Source organism: Herpailurus yagouaroundi, unplaced genomic scaffold (assembly GCF_014898765.1).
Source record: "Herpailurus yagouaroundi ecotype Mexico unplaced genomic scaffold, PumYag 163, whole genome shotgun sequence".
Lineage (NCBI taxonomy): Eukaryota > Metazoa > Chordata > Mammalia > Carnivora > Felidae > Herpailurus > Herpailurus yagouaroundi.
Window position 1 is genome coordinate 62,332,223 of NW_024412404.1, and position 13,122 is coordinate 62,345,344.

General features: G+C 48.5%; 1 protein-coding gene across 10 annotated transcripts in view; it reads right to left on the bottom strand.

The window, feature by feature from the left end:
- CUNH10orf90 (chromosome unknown C10orf90 homolog) overlaps positions 1–13,122 on the bottom strand; it is a 264,377-nt gene that overhangs the window by 67,554 nt on the left and 183,701 nt on the right. For 2 of the 10 annotated variants that reach the window (XM_040486761.1, XM_040486760.1), the window contains exons 2-3: positions 10,076–10,157; positions 7,156–7,247 (exon numbers count right to left, since the gene is read on the bottom strand). The exons of 7 other annotated variants lie outside the window; for them this stretch is intronic. The gene's annotated coding sequence lies outside the window, so the exon portion shown is untranslated. The remainder of the gene's footprint in view (positions 1–7,155; positions 7,248–10,075; positions 10,158–13,122) is intronic. One more of the 10 variants, XM_040486762.1, reaches the window with a different exon arrangement.

The following is a 13,122-nucleotide window of genomic DNA, read 5'->3' on the forward strand; positions in this document are numbered from 1 at the left end:
ATGACCTCACGGTTCGGAAGTTCAAGCCCCGTGTCGGCCTCTGTGCTGACCGCGGGGAGCCTCCTTGGGATTCTCTCCCTCCCCCTCTCTCTGCCCCTCCCCCCCTCAGATTACACATTTAAAGAACAAAAAAGAAAAACACGAACAGACCGTGAGACTGCCAGGCTTTTCAAGGATGGGAAGCCCTTGTGTTTGATGACAGAAAATGTTTCTCTTTCCCTACGATGTGATAAGAAAGCACAAAACTTCCTTTTCTTCAGAGCAGGATTAACACTCATTTATGCAACTAATGTAATGCTTTCCTCCACCCGGACTTCTGACGAGGGGCCCAGCACGTGTGATCTTAGCACCCCGGGCTCATTGCATTCTTACTGTTCGACGCGGGAAGACGGTCCGCTTCTCTTTCTTGGTTTTTTTCTTTTGTTTTTCCTGTTTCCCGGGGCAATCTCTAGCACCTTACCCATGATTCGATGTGAAAGATACATGGGAAGTTGGACATTCAAAAGACCACACCAGACAGGTGACGAACACACAGAGCCGCCTTAAAATTTACTTCGGTTCCTTAAAAATCAAAATATCACGGCTACCTTTTCCCAGATGGCTAATGGGAGCTCTGCCTGCGGCCTCGTCCTCAGCGCTTCTCAGCCCACGTTGCCCACAACAACCCGGGAGCTTGTAAAAACCCTCAAGCGCAGGCCGCATCCCCGCACCATGACGTCAGAATCCCTGGGGGTGGGGCCCAGGCATCAGCGTTCTTGAAGTTTCCAGTGTGATTCCAGCGGGCAGGGGATGCTGAGAACCATTGCCAGATGCTTCTACGACCCCTCTGTCTCTGCTTCCAACGGTGCCCCCTCCATGGCTGTAGTTTGCATACAAGAAAATTGCAAGGCCCCCGGTGCCTGCTGCATGCGGTTTGACACGGTACGAAGCCCCTCCCACCTGACACTTAGTTCTGATAATAATTGAGCCTGTGCACCCCACCCAGTGTATAATCATCCCTACTAGGAATTCCTCTGACAACAGTCTCTGGAGGGAAAAAACCAAATACTCAACTTGGAAAGCGTGCTGTATTGGTCTGATTTTATACTTTATTGCAATGTCTCCCAAAGTTTGGGCCAGTAACCACTTGCATAAAAAACACCTGGTATTGGTGGGGGGGAGGGATTTTAAAAATGCAGACTTCTGGGGGCACCTGGGTGGCTTAGTCGGTTAAGCATCTGACTTCGGCTCAGGTCATGATCTCATGGTTTGTGAGTTCGAGCCCCATTCGGGCTCTGTGCTGACCGCTCAGAGCCTGGAGCCTGCTTCGGATTCTGTCTCTGTCTCTCTGCCCCTCCCCTACTCGCTCTCTGTCTCTCTGTCTCTCTCTCTCTCAAATATAAAAAATAAAACATAAAACATTTTTTTATAAAAATGCAGACTTCTGGACCCTTCCCTCCCCCTCTCTAGACATAGGTGAATCAGGATCTCTGGGGTAAGACCCGGAAGCTATGTATTTTTTTGTTTGTTTTAATGCTATTTTTTTTTAATTTTTTTTAACACTTATTTATTTTTGAGAGAGAGACAGAGAATGAGCAGGGGAGAGGGGGAGAGAGAGAGAGAGGGAGACAGAATCCAAAGCAGGCTCCAGGCTCTGAGCTGTTTGTTAGCACAGAGCCCGATGTGGGGCTCGAACTCAGGAACTGCGAGACCATAAGCTGAGCCTAAGTTCGACGTTCCACCGACTAAGCCACCCAGGTGCCCCTATTTACTTATTTTTTTTAAGAGCAGGGGAGGGGCAGAGAGAGAGAGAGAGAGAGAGAGAGAGAGACAGAGAGAGAGAGAGAGAGAGAGAGAGAGAGAGAGAGAGAGAGAATCCCAAGCAGGCTCCTCACTGTCAGTACAGAGCTGAACTCAGGGCTCAATCTCACAAACTGGGAGATCATGACCTGAGCTGAAATCCAGAGTCAGATGCTTAACCCACTGAGCCACCCAGGTGCCCCCAGAAGCTATGTTTTTTTAACCACAGATATGGTGAAAGGAATGCCAGGACTCAGACCTCCTGGGGCCCATCCTGAGCACACACTGGAGGGACACCCTGGGGCTACCCTGGGGGTGGCAGGTGCCACTGTAGGAGGTCCTAGAAGCCCAGGAGGGTGGGATAGAACCAGCCGCCATCTCGTTACCTTGGGCCCGGCAGACACAACTGCGACTCTGGGTCCACCAAATGCAAACAGACGAAGGAAGAACAACAACAACTGGTGTGAATTTGAACTTAATTCTGAAGCTGGGGCATCGCTCGGTATGTCAGAGCGATGCCTGACATACCACTCTTCCTGAGGGAGAAATGCTAACAGAAGTCCAGTCCAAACAAAAGTCTGCTTGCCTTCTCTACCTTACCAGGAAGTTTGGGACATCAAAAACAATGACAGATGTGAAAGTATACGCCTGAAAATATGAACATGTTCTCTAACTCCAGGGTATGACTTTTTCTGTGATTTAGCAGAAATCAGAGGATACCTGAGGTACTCAAACCTCTGGAAGAATGAGGGGGGCATGGGGGTATTTATGAGGAAGGCGTTTGCGTTTATTGGAATTACATAAACAGAATGAACCCGTTACGTACCCAGTACATTGCAGTTCTGTCAATGGGAATGTAGAATGAAACCTTTTTAGATGTAAAGTCTGTCATTATAACATAGGGTCACGATCGAACCCTTTATTAACTCATCAGAAATATCTACTGATCATCTACTACCTGCCAGGCTGAGGACACCTCTTGGCCCCATGGCGTTGACAGACTGGCGATAACACCAAGCAGGTAATCCAATTGTCAGGACTGCGATTATTGGTTAAATCTTACTGTGTTTTTTCAGATGTTTACACTCAGCTTTGACAAAAGCCCCACTGGATAGACTGAGAAACGTTAAAAACGAAACACTATACTCTTTGCCAATTAATATGCATCCTAGACTCATATGGGAAGTTCTCTCTGTCAGATCCTATTTTCTCATGAAGATCCATTAAATAATTAAAGTTGAGGTCCAACCCCTTAAAAATTCGGGCTGTTGGGGGTGCCTAGGTGGCTCATTCGGGTGGACGTCCGACTTCGGCTCAGGTCATGTCTCACAGTTTGTGAGTTCGAGCCCCGCCGTCGGGCTCTGCTCTGACGGTGCGGAGCCTGGAGCTTGCTTCAGATTCTGTCTCCCTCTCTCTTTGCCCCTCCCCTGCTCACGCTCTGTCTCTCCCTCTCTCAAGAATAAAATAAAAACATAATGAATAAATAAATACCCGGACTGCTGTTAACAAAGCACCACAGTCTGAGTGGCTCCAACAACAGAAATACTATTTCCTCCCAGTTCTGGAGGCTGGAAGTCGGAGGACAAGGGGTCAGCAGGGATGGTTCCTTCTGACTCTTCCCCCCGCGCCCCCACCCACCACATCTTTGCATTTTCTCCTTTCAGTGTCCTAAATATCCTCCTCTTACAAGGGCATCAATCATATTGGATAAGGCCCACCCTCATGACCTCATTGAACCTAAATTACCTCCTGAGTCTGTCTCCAAACACAGTCAGACCCTGAGGCACTGAGAGTTAGGGCTTTGGCACATGCATTTGGAGCTGGGGGGAGACACAATCCAGTTCGTAACAGACGACAATACACCACTTTGTGTCCAGATCTTCTTCCGGGGCCGGGAAACCAAGAGAGACAGGACACACAGGTGCTAGTCGATGCTCCTAACTTGGCCCACTGCTGTTAAATCAGGGCAACTGCTCAGAAAAGCAATCCCTTCTTTCACATCAAACATCTTTCCCAGTGAAGCTATCCCAGGGTGCCACTCCACTGTCCTTTATATTGGGTTAACTGAACATGGCTTTGGGGAAAAAAAAGGTATCTTTTATCTAAAATAAGATTAACTGATGTAAGATTTGATTTGAAAAGAAAATAATCTTGCATTTAAAGTAGAATGTTCAAGGTCAGAGCAAGGTCGAATGAATAGCTGCGTATCGCGTCTTGCTCTGGCAATAAATCACCCGTTTCCTGACCATCCTCACGCAATACGGGCATCTGTGCATTTTCTTTCTCATAAATGCTGCTTTAAGACATTGCTTGTTTTTAAATGTCTCAAACATGATCTTGGAGGGCTGATAACTGCTTTCCCAGTTTTGTTCATCTTATTGACTGCCTTTAACTTTATGCCTTAAGGCATATTGCTAAGAAAGGCACCATCTCATAAACCGAAGGAAGAAAGAGGTAAGTGGCGGATGGTCAGAGACATCGGATCCTGAGCCGCTGGAATGGGGATGCTTCCATTCTTGTAGCAATTTATTTCTCCAAAGGATAAGCATCTAATCCAACCTGTGGCTTTGAAATCTATATTTTCCCCCACTTGACAATTCTTCCCTTTTCCAGGGTTGCTCTGCAGCCTACCGCTATGCTCTCCAGATGGATTCTTTGGCCCCGTATCTGCACGGATACACTCCACAGTCACCTCCGTGCTAGCCGCAAGCATCCTTACTCCTATTTGGTGGATCCAGAATCATCACCACCAAGTCCTCTGTCAACCTAGTGGTGTTTCGTCAGGGACGTAAGAGTGTTTTCAAACATATGAGTTCTCTCTGGCATGTAGCAGTAGGGAAAGGCCGTTTTAAGATAAATGGAAGAAATGGAGTCTTCTCCATTTCCGTTCTGAAACTTCTGTCTTTCCACGCACTTGCAAGAAACCAAAGGACTTGGTACAGTGTAATATACAGCAGTGAAAAGCTGGAAGGAATCCAAATGTCTTGCTTAAAAGGGGATCGGGTAAGTAAATCATGGCAGGCACAACTGCATCGTATTCTGTAGAAATTAAAAATAAAGATTACAAAGAATTTAAATGCCACGGGAAATTGCCTGTGATAGAATGTTATGTAATAAAAGAGAGCTATAAAAGTTGATATACATTATAGTTGTATGTAACAAAAAATTGCATGGGAAAAAGAAGGGAGCGAAATATATATATAAATATTTTCTTATGTATTTCTATATTTTCCTAAGTGTCTACATGGAGCTGCCATTACTTTTGTTATCGGGAAAATTTACACGTTGTTTTTTTAAAAGAAGAAAACTCTGTTCCATATTTCATTCCTTTTAAATAATCACTTGGTTGAAGAAGTGCCTGCATATCATTTCTACAGCTTCGACGAATTTTGAAAGGGAAAGTGATCAATCTTGTGCAGGCTCGGGAGGAGAGGCGGAGATTTATGGCAGTTACCAAGGAAGGGCATCCGTCGGGAGTATTCCATCATCGCACACCGCCCTTATAACAAACACACGGGGACAAGCTTTAAAAGCTCAAAGTTGGGAGGGAAATTTGAAAGTCACGCTACTGATCTGATCAAAGTAGATGGTCCAGATCATTCCAAAGCAGAGGCTTAGAAGGTGTGATTTCTCAGAGTTATTGAATTCTGTCACAGATAACGACCGTGTGTGTGTGTGTGTGTGTGTGTGTGTGTGTGTGTGTGTGTGTGTTATAGGGATCCAACCACATAACGCCAACGATCTATATCACTAATAACCAAACTGATTAATTTTAGCATCAGATGCTGGAATTTGCCAGCTCAGTGTGAACATCAAGTGGGAAAGATCTTCAGCTGGTATCTTTCTTCAAAAGAGTAGCAATCGACTTGATCATTATCTTGCCCTTCTTAACTGGGTACCCTCCTTTCAGGGATGGTTCTCAATGATCCACTGTTCCTCCTCCTCATTTCCCTCCCTGCAACCTGAGGTTCCTGCTCTTGCTTTCCGGGAACAAATTATAGCCAGGCATCTTTACATCCTCAGACAGCGAGCTCGGCGCTTCCACAGAGAAAGGGCTTTCACTATTGATGACTAGATCTCAGCAGCCAGAATAGCATCCTTTCTCCATCGTGTGGGAGTTCAGGCTTGGGGTCTCTGACGGAAATGTCAAGTTTCGTTACGGGCAGAATGAAATCAAAGGATAATACCAAAGACAAGCATTTTCGGGGGAAAGATATTTTTCACAGATACCCTTGCTACTTTAATGTGTCATGAGGCATCGATTCTTAGAATTCCACAACCTCTTAGAATCACAAAAGTTTATGGACAGCAGATGAGCTAGGAGATTCAGGGCAAGTCAACTACTGGAGCTATAGAACTTTAGTTTCCTCATCTGCAAAATGGGTATAATAGTAATACCTCCCTCCCAGGATTATGGGAAGGATGGAATGAGTCCATCGATTAGCCAGAACCTGGTCTGTGATACATTGGTCACATTAGCCCTTGTGTACAGAGTTCTTTGTTCTCTAGAATCAGAAACATACCATTTTATAAACATGACCTCTGATTTTCTCCCTATTTCGGATTCCTGACGCTTTTTGCAGTTATAATGATGTGTACTAGAGCTTGTTAGATTTCCAATTATCTCTTCTCCACCTTCAAAATGCTGCACAACATCATTCTCTCTCTCTCACTCTCTCTCTCCAGCAGATAAATTTTGGTTTAAAATTGAGATTCAGGGGCGCCTGGGTGGCGCAGTCGGTTAAGCGTCCGACTTCACCCAGGTCACGATCTCGCGGTCCAGGAGTTCAAGCCCCGCGTCAGGCTCTGGGCTGATGGCTCAGAGCCTGGAGCCTGTTTCCGATTCTGTGTCTCCCTCTCTCTCTGCCCCTCCCCCGTTCATGCTCTGTCTCTGTCTGTCCCAAAAATAAATAAACGTTGAAAACAAAAATTAAAATTGAGATTCAATCACCGTACTCTCCTATGATACTGCAAATTTACCAATTGTTGGTGAAGATTATAAAAGACTGATTAAATAGACACGGCATACTTTAACATTTTTTTAATGTTTTTATTTATGTATTTATTTTTGAGAGAGACAGAGTGCGAGTGGGGGAGGAACAGAGAGAGAGAGAGAGAGAGAGACGGAATCCAAAGCAGGCTCCAGGCTCCGAGCTGGCAGCACAGAGCCTGACGCGGGGCTCGAACTCACGAACCGTGAGATCATGACCTGAGCCTAAGTCGGACGCTTAACCGACGGAGCCACCCAGGCGCCCCTGCCTTAATTCAGTTTTGACTAAACTAAATAAAATGCAAACACATCATAAGTAGGCCCATGATCATGTTTTATAGTTGGCTGCATTTTACTGGCTGGTCTAGAAGTTAGAAACATGTTACCTCGGTGAAGTCAGATTTCTTCTCTATAACATCAGACTGAAGATTTTTAAGGGCAATTTGATCATTTGAACTGTACTGGCTGTCCCGTAATCCTAGGCAAAAGGAGATAATACGGCTACTTTTTAGTAAATGAGAGGATATGATGGAATCTAGAACTCTATGGTTTCATGGCACCCCGTCAGGTATTATGTACTAGCCAAGGGTGTATCCAGTATATTCTGACTCGTGATGAAACCTTGTACATTTCCTTCTTTTATTCCATCCCCCCCCCAACTTAGGCTCTCTGGCTTTATTATAATTTAGTTTATAATTAGGCTGCAAGACTCCTTCTTCCATGCTGTTGTTTAGAGTCCTAGATTCAGTAATAATTGAACAAGTTCAGACCGCTCACATTCTCCCTCATCCTGAGTTTACACCCAGCAGGAGAGAAAAACACACGTAAGGGGTTCCCGGCACCACCAGAGTTAAGAAAAGGCTGAAACTGTACGACGAACTTTTATCCAATCTCTTAACACCACAGTGCTCAAAGGAGCTGCGAGTGGCCCAGACGCTGACAGTGAAACTGCTTCGGACCGGCTGAGGATAATACCTGTGATACCACTGTGGGGATAAGTAAGACACTGTGGATAGCCCTCCACAGAGACACCTGCCACACTGACAGCAGAGCCTATCATCAGAGCCAAGGGCACACGGCAGGGGGCCGAGAATCGTGAACCTGGGTTCCAGCTGCCCCACCAGCAACGAGCTTGGTAGCTGTGGACAAGTCCGTGGAACCGCTCTGTGGGATTTTCCTGTCCACCAAAGCCGCCCTGCACTCCTCCACAGCACCGAACAGGATCCACAACCCAGCACCGAACAGGATCCACAACCCAGCAGCATTATGATGCCCGCCTGGGTGCCTGTTGCTAAGTCAGGAATGTATACCAAACACAGGAAGGAGGGTGAAGAGAAGAGCCTGCGTGGTCCAGTCTCTGCAGCCCAGGGAACAGCGTCACCCTCACCATACAGATACTCTGGGGAGAGTGATTTTTCCAAAGCCTACGAAGAACGGTTCCCCAACGGCTAGTGCTGGTGATGAGGTTCTCTAAGTTAGAGAAGAGGGAGAAGCGGCTGTCTTCGTCAACTCACGAGAAGGGGTTATTAAAAATTTACAATATAACTGAAATAACTCGCAGAATTTCAAGCATTTTACGGAGAAAATGGTACACTATAGCACTTTTAATCTTGGCAGGTTTGCAAGGGGATCATGGGAATTTCAAGGGCCACCACTGACCCATCCAAAGCCTGCTCGAGTCCCCTCTCATCCTTGAGTGACGACGGAGCCCCCATCAGCTCCAACGCAGATGCGTGGCTACACCTCCATCTCCTTCCGTTACTGAGGGACACAGATAGTCATCCAAGGTGACACGCACAGACCACTTTCCATGAAGCACAAACGTAAGACCTGAAAGATCTCACGGATTTCTCTGCAGGGTCGATGCATCACGATGAGCTGACAATAAAGCCGATGAAGAAGGAAATCTCCCGGCTCTAGTCATGTGGCCTCGTGTTAAGAAGTCTGAAGTCAGCACAGGCTTTGGGGCCAGCTAGACCCAGAGCTGCAGCCCAGCTCAGCCCCCAGCTCACCTGCAGCAGGTGAGTTACTTGGCCTCTCTGAGTTTCTCCAGCCATAAAATGCACAGACGAACATCTCTCGCCCAGCCTTGCCATCAAGGCCCTGAGGGCAGTGTATGTAAAGGACCTGGGCCGGGGTGGGATCTGGGGTTGATGTCTGATAACCCGCACTGGTTATGACTCTTAATGAGTCTGACCAAGACAGCACCGCCTCCCATCCCAGCCTAGATGGTCGCTGGAGTCAGACCACAAGGTCCCAGGATCTCTAGCTACACGCGTGGCTTTGGGAAAGTAACTGCGCATCCCTTGGCTCCTTGTTGTGAAATGGGACATAATAATGGAGCCTACTTTAGAGAGGTCCTGAAAGAGATTGAGTGGCCTACCTAACCTGCCCTCAGCACAATGCCCAGAACATAATGACATGTGATAAACATGAGCTACGGGGGAGGGGCATCCCCCCCAGCAGGGAGGAGGGCCAGAACTGGGCCCAGACAAGCAGGGGCTGAGTCTCAGCACTCCGCGGCTGCTGCAATATTGCCCACCAACTTCGGGGCTCAAACAGCACAGATGTGTTATCGTCCAGCTCTGGAGGTCGGACGTCCAGTGCAAGTCTCATGGAGCTACAGTCAAGGGACTGGCTGGCCGCACTCCTTTGGGAGGCTCCAGGGAGAATGTGGTTCCTTGCCTTTTCCAGCTTCTAGATGCTGCCGGCTTTCCTTGGCGTGTGGCCGCACGTCACTCAAGCTCTGTGTCCATCATCACTTCTCTCTCTGACCCTCCCGCCTCCCTCTTATGGGGACCCTTGTGCTTAGATTGGACCCACAGATAATCCAGGATCACGGTCCCGTCTCAAGGTTCTTAACCACATCTGCAAAGTCCCTGTTGCCATGAAAGGTAGGACGTCCACCAATTCCGGGGACTAGGATGCAGACATCCTAGTTGGGGAGACTGAGGTAGATGCATTGGATGAAATGTAGGGCCTTTAAAACAACAAATATAAGGTCTATGTAGCAACATGGGTAAGTATTCACAATGCACTGTTTATCGAAAGAAAGGGCTCAAAAACTCACGAACCACACGACAATCAAACGTGAAGACATACATACGAGAGTTCATAAAACTGGTAAAGTTGGAACTTACAGCCACGAGCCTATTCTGGAGTGAAAATGAGGTAAGACTAAAGCCACAAAAGAGGATGTCTGATACGATGACCTCAAAGGACACCAGGAGGTGAGTTACGAGAGTGGTTAAAAGCATAGAATTTGGGAAAGAAAGACCCTGAATCAAATCCGTGTCTGCCACTCACCACTTGGTCAATTTAAGTAATTTGGGGGTAAGTTGGTTAAATTGTCAGTCTTGTTTTCCCAAGTGTCAGAGGAAACGAGACCCTGTAAGAAATAATGGGACGATGAATAGCAAGGCTGTTAGCAGAGTGCCTGGCGTGCAGTGAGGACACATCCCCTGTGCCTTCCCGCTTGACCACGGATGGAGGCCCCCGCCATCGGGTGACCCCGCGCTGGCATCTCCAAGACAAAGCCGGGGGACACGTGGGGCAGGTTAGCAAGAACTACGGTAAATAGGAGTTTTGGCTTTTCCAGTAGCTGGCATCCATGAGTTTCACGGGAAAGGGGTTCACGTCTCCCATACAGAAGATGCATTAACCAGACCAGATTGCACGTGGCCTTGGTCTTGCTCCTGGTGCGAGGACAGGAAGGGGCCAGACCAGTCTGCTCCTCTCCACAGTGGGAGCTGGCCTGGCCCAGACCTCCCCCAGGGGCCGGTTGAGTCCACTCCGCATCAAGAAATCGTCCTGGTTAAGAGGAAACTGGCAGACGGCGGGCAGGCCCTGTGCACCTGCAGGGCATATACACCAGCCCAGGCGCCATCCCAGAAATCTCGCAGCCCGGAGCCAAATTCCGGCTGTGCCGCTTTGTGTAGTGTACGTGACCTCCCTGACTCCGGTTTCCCCTCTGCGACATTAGACTCAGAGCTGTCTCCGTTCGTGCCCTGCTGTGGGGCGCCGTCCCATCCCCTGGCTGTCGGGAGGGTAGCTGTCAGTGACTCACAGCTTCACTCTTCTCTGAGAACAGTCCTCTGGATGCTGCACCTTCTGTACGTTGGCCCACAGCCAGGGGTGGGACACAAAAGAGGTACAAAAGCCAGGAAAGCTCTATCGTGCATGCTCCAGAGGGTAAGCCAAGGGCCAGACTGTACCCCGTCAGGCCTCCCTAACTCTCTCACAGTCCTTTCCTGGGGCACACCCTCGCCCACATGTCTCCCAATCCCTACCTCAGGCTCTGCTCCTTGGAAACCCAATGGCGTCCTACTGCACAGCGCTGTTTAAGACTGAGAGCTTTCAGAGTGGCGCTCCCGGACCACAACCTTCCGCATCGTGGGCGAACTTGCTGGAAGTGCCCATTCTCGGATCCCACCCGCCCTCCCGCAGATCTACTAAATCAGAGAGCTGGGTGGGACTTAGCGGAGAGATTTTAGCAAGCCCTCCAAAACATTCAACGCAGCTCGGGTCCAAGAACACTGCCGGTCTTAAGCCAACAAGCTCTTCTACAAATGGTAAGTTTAGGGCCCTGGGAGGAAACCACATGCTTTTGATCGCAAAACCACACCATGGCTTTTGGAAAACCGTATCTAGGGGGATCTAAATGGGACCCTTAACCACTTACTTCCACTAAAATGAAGCCATCAACAGCACCAGCATCCTGACTTTTATTTTGATATTAATTTAAAAATCAGCCTGACTAGGGGGTGCCTGAGTGGCTCAGTCAGTTGAGCGTCCCACTTCGGTTCAGGTCATGATCTCACAGTTCATGGGTTCAAGCCCTGAGTCGGGCTCTGTGCTGACAGCCTAGAGCCTGGAGTCTGCTTCGGATTCCATGTCTCCCTGTGTCTCTGCCCCTCCTCCATTCTCTCCCCCCCTCTCTCTCTCTCTCTCTCTCTCTCTCTCAAAATTAAATAAATAAGCATTAAAACAATTATTAAAAAAATCAGCCTGATTTTAGCCAACCATCTATTGCGGGTTTACGGATCAGTTGTGTGGTGCCCTGCGCTCTGGTCCTCTGGGCCCCAGGGAGGGTGTCAACGCACTGGCATGTCTGAAGAAGTTTCCTCTCCCGAGATGGTTGGAAGGTCTGTATATGCTTCTGTCTCCATCAGCCTTAGCCACTCATCCAAGGCCATTCACCCTCAACTTTGAGCCCCTTTCCAGAGCCCACAAGCATCATGAGTGACATTAAGTGAACACATCAAGAGACCCTGAGCCAGACACTCCTGAAATTCCGATTTCCTCTCTGGAGGAAGGCGTGCTTCAGGCACGGAGTCCAGAGCAGGAAGTTATGTAGCCCTCGGGGTGTTGGGGGCCCTGGACTGAGGCAAAGGCAATGAGAAGCTCTCCCGCCCATGGCTCTGCTATCCCGGCCCCCGCGAGCCACGGACAGAGCCCTGCCAGCGAAAGGGACCCCAGCAGGGTTTGGGATGAAATGGCCCTATAGGATGGGGTGAGTTTAGACAAATATAGAAGTGGGGCGGACAGAAGGTGGCACAGCCTGAACAGAGGTGTAAGAGAAGGTGGAAACGGCTTAGAGTAGAAAAAGCAGAAAAACCCAGCATATTTGGAGACCGGCAGGTAAGCACAATGGGTGAAGCACAGGGTAGGAGCAAGGAATCACCCACAATTCCCATACAGCACCCAACAATGCTCGAGGCGTCGCTACAAAAACAGCGGACGAGCACCGCCTGATGAATCACTCCATCAAAGTCATGTGGAAATGACGTGCCCAGCCTTCAGTTAGTTTGGCGAGCACGCGTGTTTGCATTCCTCCATCATCCACATCAGGGACAAGAAGGCGCATCCAGATTCCCACTTCTGGGTCCATAAACGCCCCTCCTCACCTACAGCCTTAACACGAGCTTCTGCCACGTTGAACCATACCTTACGAAAGCATTTCAAAATGGATGTTTCTCAGAACCACTTCTCCAATTTAAGTTAAACTAATCATCTCTGGGGGGTTTGACCCTGTTAGCTACCCAGTGTCTCTGGGAGATCTTTCCATCTTTGACTTCTGGAACAACGGGTCTTCTGTCTTCCTCCCTTCCGGCCACTGTGTCTTACTTTCCTTTGTGGGTTCTCTCTTTGACCATCCTGTTCTCCCTCTGGGCCCTCGTGCCGAATCTCAGACACACCGTGGCCTCTGCTCACTTTATAAACCAATGCCAAGGAAAGACCCAGATCTCCTCTGCGAGCACCAACCTCTAGAACCACCTAGCCTCCAAATCACCTAGTATGAAAGGGAACCAACCAACTCTCCCCAAGCTGCCTCCTCTCTTCCTCCTCCTCCT